General features: G+C 38.9%; 1 pseudogene; it reads right to left on the bottom strand.

Moving 5' to 3' along the window:
• Positions 1-7,804, bottom strand: part of Actb-ps1 (actin, beta, pseudogene 1) — a 138,993-nt pseudogene extending 131,189 nt beyond the window's left edge.
• Positions 7,805-14,235: the final 6,431 nt, after the last annotated feature.

Genomic DNA, 14,235 nt, shown 5'->3' with positions numbered 1-14,235 from the left:
ATAGTTGTGTCATTTGATGAAAGTATGTTGAGAAATGAATAGCTATGCAGTGTCATCCCTGTTTAAATGCCATGTGGTGTGCTTGCACAGACTTTAGATGTATATGTTTGGTAAACCTAAGCTATAGTTTAGATACCTCACTCTACTATATTAAATGTATAGTCATCCATTACTATACATTTAATACAGTAGTCAAATATATACCACAAGAGTAATTTTTATAATATAAACATTGAAAGTTGTAGAAACAATATATAAGACTTTGGCAATATAACTCAGTAGATAGCACAAACATCTCTGAGATTGTCTTCAATATTACATAAACTAGAAATGACAACACATGTCTGCAATTTCCATACCTAGGAGGTAGAGGCAGGAATTTCAGAAGTCTATCTTCAGTTAAATCATGAGTGTGAGGTCAAACTAGGTGGTTTAACACACTAGTTGGTAAAGGGAAGAAGTAGGTATAGACCAAGAGGAGTTAGAGGGAGGAGTGTGGAATGAATACATTCACAATTTATTTTATGAACTTCTCAAAGACTTGATAAAATTATTTTTGAAGGACAAGACTTCTAAAGAAGAAACAGCAATTTTAAAATATATATGATTATACAGCACCTTAATGTGCAGAGAAAAATATTTGAATTCATTAATATTTTTACCTCAAATAACAAAAGAACAGAGTACAACAATTTATTGTATTCAATTTATTCAATTTAGATTGAATTAATTTCTCTCAGAACATCCAAGTAAATAGTCATCAAATTTGGATGGAGAGAAGGAACCTTGTAGTAGAGAGTTGAGGAGAAAAGGGAATGGACGACTGTGGAGGATGGTGATAAGATATGGGGAAAGAGGGGTTTGGAATGATCTGGGAATGAGAGTGGAGATAGTGGGGCCGTGTCGGGGGAGAGAATCATCCTAGTCCTACTAGGACTATATGTCCCATGGTGGAGTAATACCCAAGAGGACTAACACGGGGCGGGAACAATGGAATGGGATTTGTAACTATGGGACTAAGAGGACAGGAGAGAGGGTGTGTTGTGCTCATAATATAAAGTGAGTAAAAAATAAATTGTTTTTTTTAAAACAGGGAAGTCTATTGAGCTTGAAAATGAAACAAGGAAAATATGTATCTGAGAAAAAATGATGGAATAAACATTATAAAATAAATCAAATATTTATGATATCAATTCCCTTAAGAGAAAAATCAGCTCAAGGCCAATAAGCAGCAGTACAGAATACAATAGAATACAATAGAAAATTTCTAAAACATATACTTATCTACAGGAGATCTAAAGGAAAACACCAAATAACGGGGGTGGGGGGGTTCAGAGTCCTAACTGGCCATCTACTATCACCAAATGAAATTTCTAATTCCAAATATGGACTACATCTGATTGACTTGTTGGTCAAGAGGTTACATGGGAATGCCCAAACAAACCAGGCTGTTGCCAAGGATACACATTGCTCTCCACAAACTGAGAATGAGGCTCTGTGGATGTAGGAACACCTGCACAACTCATTGCATATGGAGAATACAAGTTTGTGCCTGTATAGAGCCTTCATCCCTTCATTGTAAAGTCTTTAGTACAAAAAGATACTTTATATGCTACCAAAAGACCAACCCAGCCATAAAAACTTTTATTGACAATAGTGTTCTATCTGCAAGATAAGCTAAGGCAATGGTAGCACAAAGCTTGTGGAAGTAACCAGCCAATACCTAATTTGACTTAAGGCCCACTTCAGGAAATGGTACCCATACTTGATACTTCTTGGGTTACTAGGGGCCTAGGATTAAAAAAAAAATTACTGTTCCTGTGAAACTGTAGTAGAATCTCCTTATGACATTCTACTATAATCATAGAATAGTGCCTTACTCAGCTGTCATCAGAAAAATTCCTCCTGAAGTAGATGGGAAGAAATACATAGGCATGAAGCCAGATATTATGCAGACAGAGCAAAATCTTGGGACACTCAGACCTAAATAGAATGTCTTTATAAAATCTTCTTCCTCAGGGCTCAGGAAACCCTGCAGAAGAGGAGGTTGAATGAATGTAAGATCCAGAGGAGATGCAGAACACGAAGACAACAAGTCTTTCTAAACTAACAGAGTCTAAGCTCATATGATCTCTTGCTCCCTTACCCTCTTCCCCATCTCTCTCCATTCCCCTCCCTGTTCCCTCTCCATATACTCCACATTCTCATAGCCAGTCTGTATTCTTCTACTCTCTCTCTCTCTCTCTCTCTCTCTCTCTCTCTCTCTCTCTCTCTCTCTCACTTACCCTGTCAACTCCCCACCCTATGCCCTAAATACACTCTATTCTATACCTTCCTGCAGCTGGTAACTCAGTGGGAAGGGATGCTTCAATATGGGCCCAGAGAGACATCCCTTCCTGCACACCCTACTGTGCCTCCAACAAATTTACTCCTGACTTCTCTTCTTGTATAAAACACGAGACTGAGGATTTGGCAAACATGTTGGAAAGTGATATATATTTACTGTTCCTGTCTATTCTCGAACCATTTTATCAGGGAAATGGGAAATAGAATGCTCCTTTGAGAGAAGAGTAAATACAGAAGAAAAGGGAAGAGGATAAAGGGAAATGGCAGGATACAAGTGATCTGATAGAGGACACTGCACAATTTAGAGGGCTCTTTAGGGAAGGGAAAGGGAGTTACAAACAGAAATATAAGGGAGGTGGGTACAATAAAAATATGGATGTCTGAAAATCCACTAATATTACTATTTACTATTGACCTAAAATATATAATGTACACAATTCAATTTACGAATATGCATATAGAGTTTTAATGAATTTTTCTCATGAGACACCAGTGTTTCCTCCAAGAGCCAAAGACTACTCCAATATCAAACGTGAGAAATCCTCTTTTGAGTTGTTGGCCAGAGCTCTCTTCATTCCTCATAAAGAAAACATTTTTGCAAAAGGTAGGCAACATTACAGAAATCGACAACTCAAATACATAGGTGTCAAGCCTTGTCCCAAAGCACACATCTACACACTCCCATAACTAAAACCCAGTGAAACACTGGGAAAGTAGTGGGTGAGGGATGCTTATAATGGCCCAAGGATCAAGACGCTTACTGTCATATTGTGTTTTTAGTAATATCACAAGCTATAGCTGTAAAGTTTATGATACCAAAAAAGTGAAAGAGGAAAAGTCCACAGTCTCAACCATGCACTCACACAAAAAATATTTCCAACTGAATAATGATAGGAAAAGAAGTGATTTTTCCTCAGAGCATTACAACTAGTTCTCCCTGGTGAAGTAATCAGCTCTAAAAATATGCACAGGTAACACTATGTGGACTGAACAGGATATATTTAAGAATGGTCATGAATATACCAATCCATATAGGCACACAATACCAATTAATGAAAGATGTGGTTATGAATTTGGAAAGTAGTGAGAGGTAGATGAGATGATTGGGAGGGTGGAAATGGAAGGGACAAATATTATAATTAAATTAATTAAAAATATACAGAAGAAAATTAACTGTGAAAAAAATGTTCTTTGAGGTGCTGAAGTGGTGGATCCATGAGTAATAAAACAAATTGGTGCAAAAGACGTACTTTAACTAGTGCTATCTTAAACATTGACAATATAGTCAAGTTTTACTATAGCAAAAATAGGCCAAAATGAATGAAACTATTTTAAAGATATTTAATATAATCTCACTGAATGATGTGGGAAGAAATACATGGTCAATTAACTTCACTGTCATTCTTTGATTGAAAACAACAATGTAGAGATAATTTTTGATAATATTATACAGCGTTAATTGGAGTTCCAAAGAAATAATGGGGGATATGCTATCATTCCATAGAATGAATGTCTTTGGTATTTTATAGGGATTGTACTGTTTCAACAGAATACACAGAACACTTTTATGTTTTTATTTATATTTTGAGAATTTTATACAATACTCAACAACTCCCAGATCTTCCACACATCCAACTTCATATTCTTTTTCTCTTAGGAAAACAAAACAAAGAAAATAGCCCAAAAAAGGAGCTCAATTTGTATTGGAGAACTACACATGAGCTTAAGGCCTACTCAAATATTCCTCAAAACCAAAGATCTATTTTGCATCCCTAAAGGAATCAGAAACAGAGAATAATGAGTAAAAGGGAAAAATGGCAACAATATATGATATGGCACAAATTGTGTAAGATTGTGTACCTGTGATATATACGAGTGATTATTAGAAATGTTTACTGTGGTACATATATTTGGATATTTTAATACATGGTCTATGTGCTCTGCTGTGCTGTAACTTGTAGTAAGGCACAATGTTTTCTTTGGCTTGAGAGATACTGTACAGAATAAGAATACATACTGCTATGGTAGAGGACACAATTTGGGTTCCCAACTCTGACATCAGGCATCCAAATTTCTCTAGCCTGCATAAGCACTTCTCTCTCTCTCTCTCTCTCTCTCTCTCTCTCTCTCTCTCTCTCTCTCTCTCTCTCTCACACACACACACACACACACACACACACACACAAACACACACACAGACACACACACATATACACACACACACACAGACACACACACATATGCACACACACACACACACACACACACACACACACACACACACACACACACACCTGTTCACAATAAAAATGGTAAGAGTAAATCTTATTGCCAATAACTACTAAGAACTAATAGTACTGGAGGAATGGCCTATGATAAAAAAATGCTGAGTGAGCATAACTTAAGGTAACCATCACACAGGTTACCTTGTCAAATGGTTGACTATTTTGCTGGGAATTTTTTTTTAGTTTGATGAGATCATGCATGTATCCTTGTTTTGTGTTGTTTTCTGTGAATTTTCTTATTCTTAACTAAGAACATAGGATACGGGAGAGGAGATCTGGAGGTGAGTGGGCATTACAGGCCAGGTGTGAAGAGGAGTAGGGCAGATGGCAGTATTATCATGGGAATAAAGGGAAATCTGGCTCTGATGGGATGGCATCACCAGGAATATACAAAGACCAGAAATAGGGGAAGAAATCTAAAATCAAAGGAGGTGTTTTTAGTAATGATTCACACCATTGGTGATATAGAACCTGGGGGAGGCTGCCTCCGATGGCCAGGCGAGAAATTTGTGGGAGTGATAGGGATACCAACCCACCAAGAAACTTTCAACTCAAAACCGACCCTGTCTATAAGAAATGCAGGGATTGGGGATAAGCAAAGACTGAGGGAATGGCCAACCAAAAACTGGCCCAACTTGAGATCTATCGCACGGGAAAGCACCAATCACTGACATTATTGATACTCTGTTATACATGTAGACAGGAGACTGGCTGTCTCTAAGGCTGTCCTCAGAAAGGCTCCACTCACCAGCTGGACTCAGACAAATGGAGACACTCACAGCCAAACAGTGAATGGAGCTTGGTTGTTATTATGGAAGTACAGACAGAACAATTGTTTCCCTTAAGGGGATAGGAACTCCATAAGAAGACTTATGGAATCAACTAACAAGAACCTTTCAGGCTATCATAGACTGAACCACCAAAGAACCTACACAGGCTAGACTTGGCCTTCTGCACATATATAATATATGTGCTGCTTGGTTTTCATGTAGGTACTGAACAACTGAAATGAGGGCTATCCCAAAAGCTTTGACATGTATGCGGGATATCTTCTAGCTGTGCTGCCTTGTTTGTCCTCAGTGGGAGAGGAAGCACCTAGTCCTGAAAATACTTGAAGTGCCAGTTTGGGGAGATGACCATGGGGCTTCTATCTCCTCAGAAAATGAGGGGAAGGGATATGGGGGAATGATTGTAGGAGAGGCTGACAGGGAGGGGGTAGTGAGAGGATGTAAAATGAATATGTAAAAGTAAAGAGAGGGAACATAGAAATGTTCTTTAAATTCCTATTTATATTAAAGATTTATCTTTTTATTGATATATATGTGTGTGTACTTGCATGAATTTGTGTGTATCACTTGTTTCTGCATGTTCATAGAGGCTAAAAGAAATGATCAGGCATCCTTAAGTTGTAGTTACAGATGATTAGAATTCACCTTGTAGGTAGTGCATATCAAACACAGTTTTGCTGGAAGAGTAGCCAGTGCTCATAAGGCACTGAGTTACCTTTCTGGCTTATGTTCAACTTTTTAGACAAATGAAATATTACTATCTAAAATGGATGTATTATTACATACTCTTATCACAAATGCATAACTATTTCTGCTATTTTTGCCATAATAGTTAAAATACAGATTATTTAATCTTAGCCTCCCTATTAAACTTATTTTAATTCTTCTAATAAATTTTATGTTAACTTTATTTGGTCCTGGTTAGTTTCTGCCAACTTAATATAAACTAGTATTTCTTGAGGAAAGAGATCCTCAACTGAAGCATTGCCTCCGTAAGATTGGACTGGAGGCAAGTATGTAGGGAATTGTCTTCATTAATGATTGATGTGAGAGTGTGTAGCCTACTGCCAGTGGTGACAGCCCTGGGCAGGGCTTCCTGAGTTATATAAGAATTAAAGCTGAGCAATTCAAAGAGAGCAAGCCAGTAGACAGAAGACCCTGGTTCTTTGTTTAGTTCCTACCCTCAATTCCCTGAGTGATGAACTATTTCCTGGAAGTATAAGATGAACTGTATCATTTCTTTCACTGTTTTATCATAGCAACAGGATCAAAACTAGTTTGCTTTTCTTCTATTTCTTTTGAATAATTTTTTCAAAATATAATATATATATTATAATATATAATTTATTTAAAACACTGAGTAGTTATATAAACATTGAGTTGATAATTTGTTCAAACTTCTTATTTTTAAGTGCAACATGTAATGTGTATTTGCTTTCAAACTTTCTACTACACTTTGTAATTCTAATCTTTGGGAGTACTAGGGACATACATAATGGAATTATTGCTGTACTATGTTCATTTGCTAATTCTATCATCTGTGTCTGGTCTTTGATAGTTTCATTTGATTAATTTGCTTACTCATTCTGAGATATTTTCTACTTCACTGTAGACCTGGTAATTTCTTGCTGTTAGAATAAAGACAGTGAATTTTACTTAACTGACTTCTGCATATTAATGTATTCCTATGAAAATTATTAACCGTTGTTCTGGAAAATAGTTAAGTAACAACAACAATAAGTCACAATACTGATTTGAATATTTGTTAGGCAAGAAAAGAACACTGTTCACTTTTAGACTAATTATTTTACAGTATTGAGACAAGATTCTTAAGAATATACTCTAGAATACCCTAGGAATCATGTTATAATTTTCAGTTAGATTGAAACATAATAATCCCACATATTTCTGGGTAAAAGTTATATAAACATTAAGTATTGATCAAATACTTAATATTTCTATCACCTTACATATTCTACTGTTTATTTCTTTGTTTTTCACACATTTTTATTGGCACACAATGATGACTTCCATAATTTTACAATAATTCCATGTATTTTGTACATAACCCCTTCTACTTTACCATATCATTGTGTTGTTAGCCTTACAAAATTCATCTTATTTAACAATTAAACTGCATAATACATTGTTGATTATATTCAGCCTACTAATATAGTAGAATATCAGAACTATGTAGTTTAATTTTCAAAACGGGGACAAAAGGCTGAAGTGTTTAGTTAATGTATCAAAGCAGAGCTGGTTACCAGGTTCTACCAGCATCACTCAGTCCCTACCTGTATAAGAGTATGACAGGGATACAGTGCTCCCTACTGAACTTTCCAGTTCATTGAGGCTGAGCTGCATTTCCCTATAGAATCCAACCATTTTGATTATCTGCATTCTTTTGTGTCTTTGCCCTCCTAGCTAATGTAAATGGCTCCTCTTTCCCTACCCTTTCCCTTTTCCTCACCCTGTCTCCTCACATGGATCAAAGTCATGTCTATTCTGGAATCTCCCATATAACTTTGACATTGGCTATGCTCTTTGTTTTATCTCCAATAAAATTTTTCCTACACCATTCCTAGAGGCAGTCATGTCCTTTCGTTTTTCTTTTCTTTCTTACTATGAGAATATTTTATTGATTTTAAAAAATTCCATATTCATTTTAAAGATGTATACAGAAATGAAAGGGTCAAGGAATTGACCATTTTCTTTTTCTTTAAATTTATTTTGACCCGCGGATCCCGGCCCGCAGACCCGCAGATCCCGGCACGCAGCAGACCAGCGGATCCCGGCCCGCAGCAGACCCGCGGATCCCGGCACGCAGCAGCTCTCTGCTCCCAGACCCGGTGAGAGAGAGACCCAACCGCCTGGTCAGGTGGGCACTCCTGAGGCTGCAGAGCGGAAGAGACCACCAACACTGCTCACCCCTGCCCACATCCCTGGCCCAAGAGGAAACTGTATAAGGCCTCTGGGCTCCCGTGGGGGAGGGCTCAGGAGCGGCAGGACCCCTGCCAGAGACACCACCGGACCCTGAAGGAAACAGACCAGATAAACAGTTCTCTGCACTCAAATCCCATGGGAGTGAGAGCTAAACCTTCAGAGAGGCAGACAAGCCTGGGAAACCCGAAGAGACTGCTCCCTGCACACACATCTAGGACGCCAGAGGAAAAAGCCAAAGACCATCTGGAACCCTGGTGCACTGAAGCTCCCGGAAGGGGCGGCACAGGTCTTCCTGGTTGCTGCCGCTGCAGAGAGCCCCTGGGCGGCACCCCACGAGCAAACCTGAGCCTCGGGACCACAGGTAAGACCAAATTTTCTGCTGCAAGAAAGCTGCCTGGTGAGCTTGGGACACACGGAAGCAGAATTTCTCTAGGACCGGGCACATTCTGTGTTTACCAGAAGTCCCACACCCGCGGATCCAGGCCCGCAGCAGCTCTCTGCTCCCAGACCCGGTGAGAGAGAGACCCAACCGCCTGGTCAGGTGGGCACTCCTGAGGCTGCAGAGCGGAAGAGACCACCAACACTGCTCACCCCTGCCCACATCCCTGGCCCAAGAGGAAACTGTATAAGGCCTCTGGGCTCCCATGGGGGAGGGCCCAGGAGCAGCAGGACACCTGCCTGAGACACCTCCAGAACCTGAAAGAAACAGACCGGATAAACAGTTCTCTGCACCCAAATCCCGTGGGAGGGAGAGCTAAACCTTCAGAGAGGCAGACAAGCCTGGGAAACCAGAAGAGACTACTCCCTGCACACACATCTCGGACACCAGAGGAAAAAGCCAAAGACCATCTGGAACCCTGGTGCACTGAAGCTCCCGGAAGGGGCGGCACAGGTATTCCTGGTTGCTGCTGCTGCAGAGAGCCCCTGGGCAGCACCCCACGAGCGAACCTGAGCCTCGGGACCACAGGTAAGACCAAATTTTCTACTGCAAGAAAGCTGCCTGGTGAACTCAAGAAACAGGCCCACAGGAACAGCTGAAGACCTGTAGAGAGGAAAAACTACACGCCCGAAAGCAGAACACTCTGTCCCCATAACTGACTGAAAGAGAGGAAAACAGGTCTACAGCACTCCTGACACACAGGCTTATAGGACAGTCTAGCCACTGTCAGAAATAGCAGAACAAAGTAACACTAGAGATAATCTGATGGCGAGAGGCAAGCGCAGGAACCCAAGCAACAGAAACCAAGACTACATGCCATCATCGGAGCCCAATTCTCCCACCAAAACAAACATGGAATATCCAAACACACCAGAAAAGCAAGATCTAGTTTCAAAATCATATTTGATCATGATGCTGGAGGACTTCAAGAAAGACATGAACACACTTAGGGAAACACAGGAAAACATTAATAAACAAGTAGAAGCCTACAGAGAGGAATCGCAAATATCCCTGAAAGAATTCAAGGAAAACACAATCAAACAGTTGAAGGAATTAAAAATGGAAATAGAAGCAATCAAGAAAGAACACATGGAAACAACCCTGGATATAGAAAACCAAAAGAAGAGACAAGGAGCTGTAGATACAAGCTTCACCAACAGAATTCAAGAGATGGAAGAGAGAATCTCAGGAGCAGAAGATTCCATAGAAATCATTGACTCAACTGTCAAAGATAATGTAAAGCGGAAAAAGCTACTGGTCCAAAACATACAGGAAATCCAGGACTCAATGAGAAGATCAAACCTAAGGATAATAGGTATAGAAGAGAGTGAAGACTCCCAGCTCACAGGACCAGTAAATATCTTCAACAAAATCATAGAAGAAAACTTCCCTAACCTAAAAAATGAGATACCCATAGACATACAAGAAGCCTACAGAACCCCAAATAGATTGGACCAGAAAAGAAACACCTCCCGTCACATAATTGTCAAAACACCAAACGCACAAAATAAAGAAAGAATCTTAAAAGCAGTAAGGGAAAAAGGTCAAGTAACATATAAAGGGAGACCTATCAGAATCACACCAGACTTCTCGCCAGAAACTATGAAGGCCAGAAGATTCTGGACTGATGTTATACAGACCCTAAGAGAACACAAATGCCAGCCCAGGTTACTGTATCCAGCAAAACTCTCAATTAACATTGATGGAGAAACCAAGATATTCCATGACAAAAACAAATTTACACAATATCTTTCTACAAATCCAGCACTACAAAGGATAATAAATGGTAAAGCCCAACATAAGGAGGCAAGCTATACCCTAGAAGAAGCAAGAAACTAATCGTCTTGGCAACAAAACAAAGAGAATGAAAGTACACAAACATAACCTCACATCCAAATATGAATATAACGGGAAGCAATAATCACTATTCCTTAATATCTCTCAATATCAATGGCCTCAACTCCCCAATAAAAAGACATAGATTAACAAACTGGATACGCAACGAGGACCCTGCATTCTGCTGCCTACAGGAAACACACGTCAGAGACAAAGACAGACACTACCTCAGAGTGAAAGGCTAGAAAACAATTTTCCAAGCAAATGGTCAGAAGAAGCAAGCTGGAGTAGCCATTCTAATATCAAATAAAATCAATTTCCAACTAAAAGTCATCAAAAAAGATAAGGAAGGACACTTCATATTCATCAAAGGAAAAATCAACCAAGATGAACTCTCAATCCTAAATATCTATGCCCCAAATACAAGGGCACCTACATACGTAAAAGAAACCTTACTAAAGCTCAAAACACACATTGCACCTCACACAATAATAGTGGGAGATTTCAACACCCCACTCTCATCAATGGACAGATCATGGAAACAGAAATTAAACAGTGATGTCGACAGACTAAGAGAAATCATGAGCCAAATGGACTTAATGGATATTTATAGAACATTCTATCCTAAAGCAAAAGGATATACCTTCTTCTCAGCTCCTCATGGTACTTTTTCCAAAATTGACCATATAATTGGTCAAAAAACGGGCCTCAACAGGTACAGAAAGATAGAAATAATCCCATGTGTGTTATCGGACCACCACGGCCTAAAACTGGTCTTCAATAACAATAAGGGAAGAATGCCCACATATACGTGGAAATTGAACAATGCTCTACTCAATGATAACCTGGTCAAGGAAGAAATAAAGAAAGAAATTAATAACTATTTAGAATTTAATGAAAATGAAGATACAACATACTCAAACTTATGGGACACAACGAAAGCTGTGCTAAGAGGAAAACTCATAGCGCTGAGTGCCTGCAGAAAGAAACAGGAAAGAGGATATGTCAGCAGCTTGACAGCACACCTAAAAGCTCTAGAACAAAAAGAAGCAAATACACCCAGGAGGAGTAGAAGGCAGGAAATAATCAAACTCAGAGCTGAAATCAACCAAGTAGAAACAAAAAGGACCATAGAAAGAATCAACAGAACCAAAAGTTGGTTCTTTGAGAAAATCAACAAGATAGATAAACCCTTAGCCAGACTAACGAGAGGACACAGAGAGTGCGTCCAAATTAACAAAATCAGAAATGAAAAGGGAGACATAACTACAGATTCGGAGGAAATTCAAAAAATCATCAGATCTTACTATAAAAACCTATATTCAACAAAATTTGAAAATCTTCAGGAAATGGACAATTTCCTAGACAGATACCAGGTATCGAAGTTAAATCAGGAACAGATAAACCAGTTAAACAACCCCATAACTCCTAAGGAAATAGAAGCAGTCATTAAAGGTCTCCCAACCAAAAAGAGCCCAGGTCCAGACGGGTTTAGTGCAGAATTCTATCAAACCTTCATAGAAGACCTCATACCAATATTATCCAAACTATTCCACAAAATTGAAACAGATGGAGCCCTACCGAATTCCTTCTACGAAGCCACAATTACTCTTATACCTAAACCACACAAAGACACAACAACGAAAGAGAACTTTAGACCAATTTCCCTTATGAATATCGACGCAAAAATACTCAATAAAATTCTGGCAAACCGAATTCAAGAGCACATCAAAACAATCATCCACCATGATCAAGTAGGCTTCATCCCAGGCATGCAGGGATGGTTTAATATACGGAAAACCATCAACGTGATCCATTATATAAACAAACTGAAAGAACAGAACCACATGATCATTTCATTAGATGCTGAGAAAGCATTTGACAAAATTCAACACCCCTTCATGATAAAAGTCCTGGAAAGAATAGGAATTCAAGGCCTATACCTAAACATAGTAAAAGCCATATACAGCAAACCAGTTGCTAACATTAAACTAAATGGAGAGAAACTTGAGGCAATCCCACTAAAATCAGGGACTAGACAAGGCTGCCCACTCTCTCCCTACTTATACAATATAGTTCTTGAAGTTCTAGCCAGAGCAATCAGACAACAAAAGGAGATCAAAGGGATACAGATCGGAAAAGTAGAGGTCAAAATATCACTATTTGCAGATGACATGATAGTATATTTAAGTGATCCCAAAAGTTCCACCAGAGAACTACTAAAGCTGATAAACAACTTCAGCAAAGTGGCTGGGTATAAAATTAACTCAAATAAATCAGTTGCCTTCCTCTATACAAAAGAGAAACAAGCCAAGAATGAAATTAGGGAAACGACACCCTTCATAATAGACCCAAATAATATAAAGTACTTCGGTGTGACTTTAACCAAGCAAGTAAAAGATCTGTACAATAAGAACTTCAAGACACTGAGGAAAGAAATTGAAGAAGACCTCAGAAGATGGAAAGATCTCCCATGCTCATGGATTGGCAGGATTAATATAGTAAAAATGGCCATTTTACCAAAAGCAATCTACAGATTCAATGCAATCCCCATCAAAATACCAATCCAATTCTTCAAAGAGTTAGACAGAACAATTTGCAAATTCATCTGGAATAACAAAAAACCCAGGATAGCTAAAGCTATCCTCAACAATAAAAGGACTTCAGGGGGAATCACTATCCCTGAACTCAAGCAGTATTACAGAGCAATAGTGATAAAAACTGCATGGTATTGGTACAGAGACAGACAGATAGACCAATGGAATAGAATTGAAGACCCAGAAATGAACCCACACACCTATGGTCACTTGATTTTTGACAAAGGAGCCAAAACCATCCAATGGAAAAAAGATAGCATTTTCAGCAAATAGTGATATTTTGACTTCTTCTTTTCTGATCTGTATCCCCTTGATCTCCTTTTGTTGTCTGATTGCTCTGGCTAGAACTTCAAGAACTATATTGAATAAGTAGGGAGAGAGTGGGCAGCCTTGTCTAGTCCCTGATTTTAGTGGGATTGCCTCAAGTTTCTCTCCATTTAGTTTAATGTTAGCAACTGGTTTGCTGTATATGGCTTTTACTATGTTTAGGTATGGGCCTTGAATTCCTATTCTTTCCAGGACTTTTATCATGAAGGGGTGTTGAATTTTGTCAAATGCTTTCTCAGCATCTAATGAAATGATCATGTGGTTTTGTTCTTTCAGTTTGTTTATATGATGGATCACGTTGATGGTTTTCCCTATATTAAACCATCCCTGCATGCCTGGGATGAAGCCTACTTGATCATGGTGGATGATTGTTTTGATGTGCTCTTGAATTCGGTTTGCCAGAATTTTATTGAGTATTTTTGCGTTGATATTCATTACGGAAATTGGTCTAAAGTTCTCTTTCTTTGTTGTGTCTTTGTGTGGTTTAGGTATAAGAGTAATTGTGGCTTCGTAGAAGGAATTCGGTAGGGCTCCATCTGTTTCAATTTTGTGGAATAGTTTGGATAATATTGGTATGAGGTCTTCTATGAAGGTTTGATAGAATTCTGCACTAAACCCGTCTGGACCTGGGCTCTTTTTGGTTGGGAGACCTTTAATGACTGCTTCTATTTCCT

Source organism: Rattus norvegicus, chromosome X, assembly GCF_036323735.1.
Source record: "Rattus norvegicus strain BN/NHsdMcwi chromosome X, GRCr8, whole genome shotgun sequence".
NCBI lineage: Eukaryota > Metazoa > Chordata > Mammalia > Rodentia > Muridae > Rattus > Rattus norvegicus.
This window is presented reverse-complemented; position numbering and strand designations above follow the sequence as displayed.